This window comes from Prionailurus bengalensis, chromosome C2, assembly GCF_016509475.1.
Source record: "Prionailurus bengalensis isolate Pbe53 chromosome C2, Fcat_Pben_1.1_paternal_pri, whole genome shotgun sequence".
Lineage (NCBI taxonomy): Eukaryota > Metazoa > Chordata > Mammalia > Carnivora > Felidae > Prionailurus > Prionailurus bengalensis.
In genome coordinates, this window is record NC_057350.1 from 128655809 (window position 1) to 128668446 (window position 12638).

The 12638-nt window shown below is 46.5% G+C and overlaps 1 protein-coding gene across 2 annotated transcripts in view; it reads right to left on the reverse strand.

The window, feature by feature from the left end:
- Nucleotides 1–12638, reverse strand: part of EPHB1 (EPH receptor B1) — a 430256-nt gene that overhangs the window by 15932 nt on the left and 401686 nt on the right. The gene's annotated exons all lie outside the window — the stretch shown is intronic.

Here is a 12638-nt window from a genome sequence, read left to right on the forward strand (position 1 = left end):
TCACGATCTGTTCCAATCACCAGAGACGCATGTTGGACTTTGGCAAAAATACCTTTAAAATGTGTAAGTGGTTAATCTGAGTGCGAGTGACAGAAAAAGGAGCAAGCAGCAAAGCGTATTTATATCTGGTTTCCTGACCAGGGCCTGAGAGGAATAACGGCTGCCCGGCCAGGACCTCCCCAGATGCACATCCAGCTTCCTGCAAAGAAGACAGTCCTGATTTCCCCTGAGGACCACAGGCTTTTGTGGTGGGAGATGTCCTCAGCTCAAATGCCAGCAACATGACAAATGCCTGGAGGGCAGGCCTGGGCCTCTGCAGCAACAGGGTGCTTTGTTCTCACCATCCCCCAGAACATGCATGAGCTCACTGGTTTTATCTGTAAGGCACCCATGGCTGGGAAGACAGGTGGAACATTCAGCCAGTGAACCGGGAGTTAGCAAACACCTGGAGGCCAGTGTCCACCATTGGGGTGGATGCCACGCCTGGAGAAGGCCTGGCAGCCCCGCGGAGGGGTTTCTGCTCCCTCAGAAGCAGAAACTGGGTGAAGTGGGGCAGGAGAGAGCAGGAGTTTAATTCAGGTGACTGTGTGTGTGTGTGTGTGTGTGTGTGTGTGTGCACGCGCGCGTGCGCGCGCATAAGAGAGAGAATGGGGCTCCGTAAGAACTTATCAATATGTGTGAGAGGAGAGTGGGAGACAGAAAGCTTGGCTGTGTAGGTCTGTGAGTAAGAGAATTAGGGCTTATCTTCTGTGTGTATGTTTGTGTCAGGGAGAGGGGGAGGGGACTCGAAAGTGCGGTTCTTCTGAATTTCAAAGAGGCGGATTGGGAGTCTGAAGGTGTCCTCTCTGCCAAGTCTGGAGCAGACCCCAGGGGCTGCCAGTGACAGCTGTTGAGTTGCTCCCTCCTGCATGTAAAGTGGTGGAGCCCGGCCTGCTGGCAAAGCGCCTCAGCCCTCCTGCCACCTTGTGCTGTTGGGCCTCACTGAACACAGAGTTTGGCCTGTCATGGCCACCTCCCCCCCGCCCCCCACCACCAATCCCAGCGGGAGCAGAGCCTTCCAGAAGAGCCTTCCAGGACCGACAGGTGACAGCTTGTCACACCAGCTCTCCCACTTAGCCAAGAGAGCAGGAGATGCCGACCTCTGAGGCGAACCAAAGGAGGGAAAGTCAGGGGGGCATAGGGATGGGTGCTTTCATTCCTGGGAATTTTAAACTATTCCTCCCAGCTTTTCAGACATCACTTCATGAGCGTTGCCTTCTGATGCTCAGAGGTAATTATGGTGATGATTATTTAACTCGTCTTCGGTTATGTGAGAGGAAAGCTATTAACGTAGAGCATAGTGACCAGCCCCATGGAGGGAGACCGGAAGAAAAGGCAGTGGAATGGTGTTACAGAAGGCAGGGTTTTTGCCAGTGAGGACGATCCTCCTGCTGGAAGAGAAGTCTGGACCAGAAGGCCCAAGGCCACTGCATTCATATAATTGCAAAGTGCTCTCAGAGTCACTGGCTCTCTCCAATGCAGGCATGAGGAAGGACCACAGAGAAGGAGTGATTTGCTCTGTTGGATGGGAAGGCACATGAGGGAATAATTCTCAGGGGGAGAAGCAGATGAGGCTCACTGGAAAAGAATGTGCATCCACATGGGCAAAAAGAGGCCGACCTTGGGCTATTTAAGAGAGCACTGTCCCTCCACAGGGTTTTTCCAAGGTGCCTGATGACTGCTACCTCCAGGGACAGAGAGGCAGTCCGCATTCTGCAAGGACCCGGTTTCCCCAGAGCTGCCACAGGAGGTCACTGTTTGGGTGTGGGGGAGGGAGAAGGGAAGAGGAGGGAGGAGGCTCTCACCACCATCAGGGCCCGAGGCTCCCCACAGGACTTACACGCTGTGTAAAGCTTTGCATTGAATGGTTGGGCTGCCAAGAAATTCTTCAAAAGTTTGAAATCCACTGCTTCAGAATAAACACGCCTTAACTCTGGTATAAGACAAACTATAATTGTGTGTGTGTGTGTGTGTGTGTGTGTGTGTGTGTGTGTGTGTTTGCGTGTATGTGACTTGATGAACTAAAAGATTATCTGGCAGTGGATTAATTCTAATCTAGACATCTTCAGGGTCAACTGCCAGCAGGTGTGACCAACAGGTGGAAGGTTTCAGTGTAGAGGTACTTTAAGTCCCTCAGCCTCAGCCAGCCTGCAACAAGCATCTAGCCAGCACCCATGCTGCCCAGCATCCTGGTGGAGATGTGGCAATCAGTGATGAGACTCAGCTCCACTCTCAAGGATCCATGGATAGCCACCATGCCTCCCAGCCAGTTCATTCTCTTGTCACAATAAGATTAAGTAGACACAGCTATGAGCTGTGTTGGTTCTAAAACCCAGTCAATTGTAGAGTTTTACAGGCCAAAGTCTTAGCATAGTGCCAATTCCCCTTGCTGATTACTTATCCTAGTGATGCCCATAAAAGTAATACTTCTGTGGGCGAGGGGCATTGCTACAGTACTTTCCTCTGCCATCTTGTGTGGGATGAAGTCTCACTGGGGATATAGCAGGATTCCAGACACTCATGAATACTGAGTATGGTGATAAAAGACTTATTCATCAAATATTGGGATCATGCTACATGTGGAATTCTCTTGAAGTCTGGAAGCAATAGGTTTATGACCAAGAGCATCATGCAGTATCTCTGAATTTCACAATAAACAACTCTCCAAAAGGTTTATAACATATAAAGCATATTGGAGTTGTTGCGGAGATCCACATTGATATATATGTAAACCACTCAGTATATTATTGTCACCATTAAACAATATTTATTGAGTTGTGTGGGTTGGATTGTGTCCCATTCCCCCCACCCAAAAACATATTCAAGTTCTAACCTCCTGTACCAGTGAATGTGACCTTATTTGGAGATTGGGTATTTCAAAATGTAACCAAGTAAGATGAGATCATACTGGATTGGGGGATGGACCTAACATCCAATGACTGGTGTCAGAATAAGAAGGCCATGTGAAGACACAAAAATGGGTAGGAGGGAATAACATATGAAAATGGAGGCAGAGATTGGAATGAGGTACCTACAAGCCAAGAAATGCCAAGGATTTACAGCAACAGCCAGAAACTAAGAGAAAGGCATGGAACAGATTCAACACCTTGGTTTTGGACTTCTAGCTTCCAGAACAGCGAGAGAATAAATTCCTGTTGTCCAAAGCCACCTAGTTTGTGGTGCTTTGTAACAGCAGCTATAGGAAACTAATACATTGAGTACATACAAATTTATCAGGCCCTCGCTTAAAAGTACTGCTGTTAGGGATGCCTAGGTGGCTCAGTTGGTTAAGCGTCTGACTCTTGACTTGGGCTCAGGTCATGATCTCATGGTTTGTGAGTTTGAGCATCGCATAGGGCTCTGGGCTGACAGTTCAGAGTCTGCTTGGGGATTCTCTCTCTTTCCCTCTCTACCCCTCCCCCCCTCTCAAAATAAATAGGGGCACCAGAGTGGCTCAGTCAGGTTAACTGTCTGACTCTTGGTTTTGGCTCAGGTCATGATCTCAGGATTCAGGAGTTCAAGCCCCACGTTGGGCTCTGCACAGACAGTGTGGAGCCTGCTTGGGATTCTCTCTCTCCCCTTTCTCTGCCCCTCCCCCACTTGTGCTCTCAAAATAAATAAACTTAAAAATAAATAAATAAATCTTAAAAAAGAAAATGACTGCTATTAAATTCCCAGGTGGCAGAGCTACCATGGGCTGCCATTAGGAGGCAGTAGGATTTCGGAGTGAGAGATACCTCTGATGGAAGCCCAGCAGATAAATCCTGGGCCCTCTGTGCTGTTGATCAGACCCAGGCCAGTCTACACCTTGAGGAACTGCCTTTTTTTTTTTTTTTTTTTTTTTTTTTTTTTGGCAACGTGAGTGTGGTGTGGTGAGAACTTCAAGGGCAGCACCACGGCAGTTCTAGCACGGACGGGGGTCAGAAGGCAGTCCTGACGATGATGCTGGAGCCACCATCACTTCTCCTATTCACTGGAGAGGCATGCCACGCCTGAGGGAGAATCCACCCTCGCTCTACCAGAGTGGCCGCAGACCCAGGTGGCCACTCCAGGCCTAGGCAGCTGCATCTCAGTTGTACAGTTGAAGGCAGTGTCAATGTCCTTATTCTTGGCTTACCCACAAAACCTAGCCTAGTGGTTCTCCGACTTGGCTGTCCATTGGAATCACCCTGGAGAAGGGTCTTTTCTTTTCTGTTTTCCTTTTCTTAATGCCAGTGGGTATTAGAATTTATTTAGAGTCTCTGGTTGTGGTGAAGCCTGAGCACTGGTAGGTTTTAACATTTTAACATGCTTCAGGTGAGTCTAATGTGCAGTCATTAGTCACAACCACCGGCGTGGAACAGTGGTTCTTAAATTTGAGTGTAGATAAGAATCTCCTAGACGTCTTGTTAAAACACACATCATAGAGCCCTAACCCAGGCTTTCAAAATTACTTGTTCTGGAATAGGGTTTGAGTATTTACATTTCTAACAAGTTCCCACTGTAGTTCCCACACTTTGAGAACCACTGGCATATATCTACCGAGCATAAATCATGGATTGAGCGAGGGCTCATCTTGAGTATAACTCTGAGCGCTGTTGATGGCTAGGTTGAGTAGGAGTCTGAGACTTCATCTGGACTCAGCAAGGAAGAGGGCCGTGACTCATGAGGAATGTCTGCCACAGGTTAGAAAATGAATGGCTATAAATATATGACGAGTATTTGCCAATATTGCACTAAACCTCAAAAGATCTCAAAAGGATGGAGGAAAAAAGGCAGCAAGTTGGTTTCCCCAAAGTTTCCATCAAGTACCTCTGTGGCCCAAGGGAAATACAGGGTGAATTGAAGTTTCCATTGCACAGAAAATGTCCCACAGAAGGGGCCTTGGGACAGTCCCTATGGGGCAGTGGCCATCTTGACTCTGCAGTTGGCCAGCCTGGGTGAGGCATCTGCCTGTGAGAGGGGCTCTGGGCAGCACTCTGAAGACAGTTCAGACACAGATGGCCCTGTCCCCAGGGTGCATCCATAGGACACGCCCTCCTCCTGTTCCCAAGTCACTGTCCACTGCCCTGGACCAAGAGGTCTAATGTGGCTCTAAGGATTAAAATCAGAAGGTATTTTGGAATGCACATTTCTATTTAAAAGCACTCTGAAAGTACACCAACCCGTTTCCCCCAACCTAACCAACAAAGTGATTTTTCCAGATAAGACCGGTATCAGCCAGGAAGGAAAAGCAGGTTCTGCCTAAAAGGTTATCTTTCTTGAGTGTTACCAGCTTCTAACAGCCAGTGGAAATGGCTCCTGGCTGCTGAATTGCAATTGAATCTATATAATAAAGAGGCTGTTCCTAGTTCCCCAGGATGCCAGGAATTTGCATGAAAACAGTCTCTCCATCTTCTGAGAGAGTTCATCTGGCCCCGCTGCTTATTTCTTTCCAGAAGCCACAATCTTGATGGTGACACTGTAATTTATTACCATGCTAAGGATTATGATGCAACATACAGAGAATTAGAACTTTAGGTGAGAAACAGGCTGCAGGAACAGGTGAGCTTTTGGAGAACATGGTCTTATTTGTCATGCAAATGACACAAATAACAGAAAAGGGCTGGGAGAAAAGACAACCCAAAAAGACACACTGCGTTGGCTGCAGACAAAATTGTTTCTAAATAGAATGTTTTTCAAAGCTTTTCTTGAAGCATTAGTTGCTCCTCCAAAATGAGTGACACAATGCATTTCATACTCGTAATAAAATATGTGATTTGAATAACTACAAATGGAGAGATTTACAGTCGGTGGGGTCCTCGTTCCCTCTCCCCTGAGCTTTGTGAGCACTGAAACCCTTCTGTGAGATACTGTGAAAGGTAATTGCAGCCCAAATATCATTTTCCAGCAGCTAGAGAAAGGCCTATTTGGACATAAATTAACTAAAAATGTGCGGATGATAGTATGTGTTTCATGTGTGAAGAACAGAAAGGCCACTTGGTGACGTTTCCCAGCTGGAGAAAAAAAATCCTGTTCAACCAAACAGACGCTGTTTCTCTGTACTACACCAGCAGGGCAAACAGCTGTCTTTTACTACTCACCCTCAAAATAGCCCCTGATGGCTGAGATGTGGGCAGGCATTATTATTATTATTATTATTATTATTATTATTATTGTCACACGGCACTTCTTGAGTTTATAATTGAAAAGAAAGGGTAGAGAGACCAGGGCTAAAAATTCACTGGCTGCCTCATTCACTTCACAAGAGGCCATGGGTACTCTCTCTGGACCAGTCCAGGGAACAAAGCCACTGCTGCCCTGAGGAGGGCACTGTTCAGGGAATCCCAAAGTGGTAATCAGCTCGGTGATGGCACAGGCTTGGGCTCTCCTGGTGCAGTCCGAGAAGCCTGGGCCTTGCCATTAAGGCTTCTGAAAAGTCGGCCTCTGGAGTGAGTGGCTGGATAAAGTGGCCCAGTAGGCTGTAGTTTCTCTGTGCTCTGCCTTCCCAGATGGTATACTGCTGGTAACCCAGGGAGGGAGCCAGTCCTCATGAAGGACCTGGTGAGCAGGAATGAATGTGCCACAGTGCTGAACTAAAATACCCCAGCTCCCAAGGTGGGGTGGGAGGGTGGGTGGGTCTCTAGGCCCTTTGGCTGACGAGGATGTCAGGGAGGATAAGGAAACAGGGTTGAGGAGGGAGCTAGGCAGTCACCCTACTATCTACCTTTCACTTCCTGGGCCATGTCCAGTTATGTATCCATCGCTTCTCTGAAAATGGCAAGAACTGTGCTTTTTTTGAGGACCAAAGCTCCCACCCCTACTGCTTCACTGCTGCCCATTCTCAGCCCCAGGCCCACCCTAAAAGACCACAGTTCTCTCCTTTTTCAGGCAGGAACCTCTAGGCTTTCCCACATGTCCCCATGTCTCCGTGGCTCCTGTTTCTGTCAATAACCCAGATGGCCGTCCTACCTTTTGCCTCATGTGTCTCCCCTATGAGCTCAGGCACTACAGTCTTCCTGCATTCCATTCCCGCCCTGTGCACAAGGACACTTAGGCTTCCTGGGGCAGGGCTGTACCCACCATGGCAAGGTGCCTGGGCTATCAGCCGGGCAGATTCTCTGTCTGCAGACTGAGGCCGGCCTCTGCACGACCCTCCCAGAGACCTCTGTCCAACCACATGGGAAGCCTGTGGAGTTTATTCCATTGTCATCCCTGAGTTGACTACTGCCTTTAATTTTTTTCCCTCCTCTTCCCATGATGTTAAGCATTAGACTGTCCGTCCATGGCAACCCGTTTTAATAGATGTACGAAGCATATTCCTTTTTCACAGTGTAATTTTGGGTACCTTACCAATGTCCACCAGCCACACTTCTAGTCTCTCTTCCTGCCCACACCCTCCAACAGCTATTTTAAAATAATCAGTCACATTAAATAGCTTAAGCTCTTCTGGCCTTCTGAGCCGCACTCCTTCTTGGCATGGTTTCTCTCTCAAACAATCCCAGCAGTTATAACCAAGTCACTTAACCACTCTGTCTTACTGTCTCCACCTGCCAATAGGGATAATAATGCTTAATTATCTCAGAGGGGCGTATGAGGAGCTGCTAGCTGATGCTGGCAGAGTGTGAGGCGTGCATTGAGGCTGCTCCGCCTGCCTCCAGGCATGAGCCCTATTCGCTGGGCCACACATCCTCTTCCCGTGGGGATGAGGGGTGACCAGGGAGGGCAGAGCCAGCCCCAAAGACCAATCAGGGAGGCCAGCTCCTTCCCGTGTATCTTGCACACCAGTTATGTGAACCAGGTATTCCGAGGCTCATTTTACAAGCATCGGGAGCTGGAGAGGAGTGGAGGGGCGGCCTGGGTCCACACCGGATCAGAGGTGGAGAGGGCACTTGAACCTGAGTGCTCCCATCCCAAATCCTGTGCTGTCTTTTCCTCATAGCGGTGACAGGAAAGAGCAAGGAAAGATAAACGGGAGAGTGTGCCCCTGTATGTGGAGGGCAGGTGGTGCCTTTCCTCTCTCAAATGGGGAAAAAAAGGATTGGCTGCTGTTTTACTTTGTCAGAGCATGGAGCCCTTGACTCTCGGCCTGAGGTCCCATCCCACCTGCACTGTTGCGACCCCCAGACCACCTAAGTCCAGGTAAGCCTTGGGATACAAAAGACCACATGAGTCTACTGCACTTTTGATGTTTGGGGAACATTTGCAGAGAGATACGAATATTAAAGTGTATCCCAAAGTCAAACAGGAAAAAACATTTATTGCTTTCTTCTTATTAAGTGTTTACTGATTTATTTTGAGAGAGAGAGAAAGCACGAGTGGGAGAGGGACAGAGTGAGAGGGAGAGAGAGAATCCCAAGCAGGCTCCGTGCTACCAGTGTAGAACCTGATGTGGGGCTCAAACTCACGAACTGTAAGATCTTGACCTGAGCTGAAATCAGGAGATGGAGCCTCAACTGACTGAGCCACTCAGGCAGGTCCCCCTATTGCTTTCTTTTTAAAGTAAAGCAATAACAGGCAGGCTGTACTGCCCAGGAATAGGTTAAGAAGACTGATGGTACCCAGTGACTAGGAGGGAATAGCGACACGGGGAGCTCTCACAAACTGTGGCAAGAGTTTAAGTTGGCAAAAGGTTTTGGGAAATGAACTTTTTCTATCAGAATTTAAAATATGCAATTCTTGACAAAACCACGTAAACATCACATGCCTCCAGATGTGATATTCTGAGGACACGCCGTGGTTTATGTAATGTGTAATGCATAACCTGGGTCTAATTGGACAAACTTAAAACGAGGAAGATCTTATTAAGAAAAAAAAAAGAATGGTATTATTTAAAAATGTCAGGATCGTAAAAAACAAAGGAAGGCTGTGAAAATAGTCCAAGTTAAAAAAACCAAAAGCACACTGTATACACTGTATGTTAGCCAACTTGACAATGAATTATATTAAAAAAGTAATAGTACAAAAGTACTTCATATAAAAAAGACTAAATAAACATGACAACAAAATGCAATCTCTGATCTGAGACTGGATGCTGTACTAGAAGGGTGAGTGCTAAAAAAGGACATTTTGGGGTTAGTTAAAAAAAATTAGAATACAGACAGTAGATTAATTGAAAATACTTTATATCAAGTTATTGAAGTTGACAGCTCTACTGTAGTTATGTAAGCGAGTGCCCCTATTCTCAGGAAATGCAAAAGTACACACTGATGTCTATGGGGATGAAGGGCCATAATGCATCCAACATTTCTTCTAAGAATTTAGAAAAAAAACCTTTCATTTTGAGGGGGGAGCAGGCAAAAGATAAAGAAATGGAGGTGAAGTGATAATAACAAAGCATCTGGAAAGAGAGTATATGAGTATATTATTCTTATTCTTGGAATTTTTATTTAAGCTTGAAGGTATTTAAAAAATGTAAAATGTGCAAATTCTTTAACCCAGCGATTTCTGTTCTAGGAGTCTATTATACAGAGATGTCTCTACAAGTGTGCAGAGACATCTGCATTCACTGAAGCACTGAAATGATACAACAGCAGAAGTTATAGGGATGGCCCTCCAAAGAGAGCTTGTTCAATAGTTTCTACTGTTCCTTCATACAAAGGATACCTGCAAAACCTACAAGAGCAGCAGTGAAAAGTCTCCAAAGACATGAAGTAGGGTACTAAGAGAGGAAAGGGTCATGTTCATGATGGATTCTTAAGTTTGTGTATTTATTGAGAGAGAGAGAGGGAGTGTGCAAGTGCGAGTGGAGGAGGGGCATAGAGCGAGGGAGAGAGAGAATCCCAAGCAGGCTCCATACTGTCAGCGCAGAACCCCATGTGGGGCTCCATCTCACAAACTGTGAGGTCATGACCTGAGCTGAAATTAAGAGTTGGACACTTATCCGACTGAGCCACCCAGGTGCCCCTATGATGGATTCTTTTTTTTTTTTTTTAATTTTTTTTTCAACGTTTATTTATTTTTTGGGGGACAGAGAGAGACAGAGCATGAACGGGGGAGGGGCAGAGAGAGAGGGAGACACAGAATCGGAAACAGGCTCCAGGCTCTGAGCCATCAGCCCAGAGCCTGACCCGGGGCTCGAACTCATGGACCGCGAGATCGTGACCTGGCTGAAGTCAGACGCTTAACCGACTGCGCCACCCAGGCGCCCCCTTATGATGGATTCTTAAGTAATAAAGTAAGTCAACAAAAAGACCGTAGGTATAGTATGAGACCATTTTTGAGACCACAAAAGACATACACACCCACACCAAACTATTATTGACAGTGACTTCTGGGAATTGGGAAGGGGAAGTCTGTTTCACTTTTTGCTTTAAACACACTTTTATCTTTTGATGCTTTAAAGCATCGCTTTTATACATAAAACCATAATAACGTTAAAAAATAAGGCATTCTAGAAACTTCTTTTTTCAGGTCAGATTGGCTGAACCTCCAAGTTGAACTAGTAAGCTCCCTTCTCTCTGGCTGCTCTGGGATCAGTCTTCCCCCAGGTGTGGGTGGAAGGAGTGGGATTATGATAACCAAAAGTCTGGTGAGTGGGGCTGGTGATAACAGAGCCACAGAGAAGGGCATGGTCGATGGATCTTTTTTCCCACCGTGAAGAAACCAGCTGCCGTGGACAGCCACATTGGTCCCTAGGTACATCATTTTCCTACTTGGTATCTCAGATCACCAGAGATATATTGTCACTCATTGATTAATTTCTTAATTCACAAACAGTTACTGAGTAGCACGGTCAAGCTTGGGGATCCTCTGATAAAAGAGAAAGCCAGGCTAGGGTGGGGAGACAAGGGCACAGGGTTCGGTAGAATGTGAGGTGTGTGGCAGAGGTTTTGGGGAGCAACTGAGCAGTCTGGAGGAGGGGGCTGACATGCAACCAGGTGCAGGCTGGGAGAGCAGCATTGAGGGCATGGCAGAGGCTGGACCTTGGGCCCAGGTGCCCGTGCTTGTTCCCAATCTCTCACCCTTTTGGCCTAGGATTCTGTTGGCATGCATAGGTCTGATCAACAGAACCCTTGCTTGGGTGGGCTGGGGTCTCCAGCTTGATTCAGACTTTGGCCAATGCTGCCGGCATCTTATCTGTCCTTTCACGGGTGACTGATCTATTTTCTGATACGTTTTAGGATTTATACTGCATTTCCCTATTCCTTAGAAAACCAATCCCTGGTTGTTCCCACATTCCCAGACCTAATTTCCCCCAACCTGGTAGGTCTAGACCCCTGGTCTTTGCCTCCCTGGTCATGAATAAATTTACAATATGGCTGTCTCAAAGGCAGCTGGGTTCTTCACAGTGGGAAAAGAGATGCCTCAGTTTCTGCTCCTCCAAACTTCGACTTGAACCTTTCCCTATAGCTCTTAGTGACTGTTATCCATAGCCCCACTTACTGGACCTGGGGCCTTCTTAATCTTGTCACAGCCTAGGACTGCCGGGTCTCTGTTCCAGAATTTTCTGTAATTGTGAGAGTCATGGCAGCACCTCCTGCTGAAGTCCAAAACACCCTCTTTTCAGAGGGTTCAGAATCCATTTTATCTGGAGCTGGTAAACTGTGAGTACCCCTTCCCCCCCAAAAACCCACTTACTATTTCCACCAGATCCCTGATCACCTAAGGCCTAGAACCCATATGTACCATTGTATAGGAGCCCAAAAGGCTCCGGAGATAATCCTCAACCACAAGTCAAGAGAAGTCCTAGAATGTTCTCAAGATCTACGGCCATGCACATGATAAACAGGAGCCTCCTCATCTGATCTTGTTGGAGAACTTCTTAGAGGTTCTGTATCCTTTAGGAACATTTTGGTATTTCCCAAAGCCTCTAAGACTTTCACATTTCTGGGGCCTTCAGGGCTGTATTTTCCTGCCTGTGGCAAAGGATGGGTGGGATTAGGACAGGTAAAGGGGAGGACATGCTACCTCTAAAGAAGAGCAGGTATGAAGGCAGAAAAGTAGGAATTAATGAGCCAGCATATTTGTGGGCAGAGAGGAACTTGTCTGCTCTCCCCTTCTTCTGTTCTCCCTCAAGTAAATCAGATTGTTTACATCAAAGGTGTGGGCAGAGTGGATAGTGATGGAATAAGACCAGGTCTGCAAAGCAACAGCCTAAAATAGGAATTGGAAAGAGATGAGAATCTTAATGTTTTTAGCCAAAGGTCATTCCAAAACTTCCCCAGGCAAAAATCAAAGAGAGTGATCTTCAGAATGTTATTCAGTTGACTTTCCAAGTAGAATAAAGGAACATTTGATTGGATTATGGAGCTACCATCCAAAATATCAATGACAAGTGTGACATGGTGGCTAGAGTTGGAAAACATCATTCTGTAGCCATGATAATGAGGACTGGTTCAGACAAGAATCACTAATGGATGCTATAACTACAGGAGAAATTTCCATGAAGAGCAGGATATTTGCATAGCCTGTCTTCCCACAGATTACTTATCAGTTACAAGAGAGAAAAATTTAATATATATTACATGAAAATATATAGTGGAGAAATTGGACAAAACCTTGACCAAGTGATCAAAATTCATACCACCAATGAAGGGCACGAGGACCTCATATATCTTGAGGTATGAAACATAGGAAGTATACATTACTTAGGTAGGATTATAGGCAAGAATGTAGAACCTGAAGCTAGTTATGAGGAA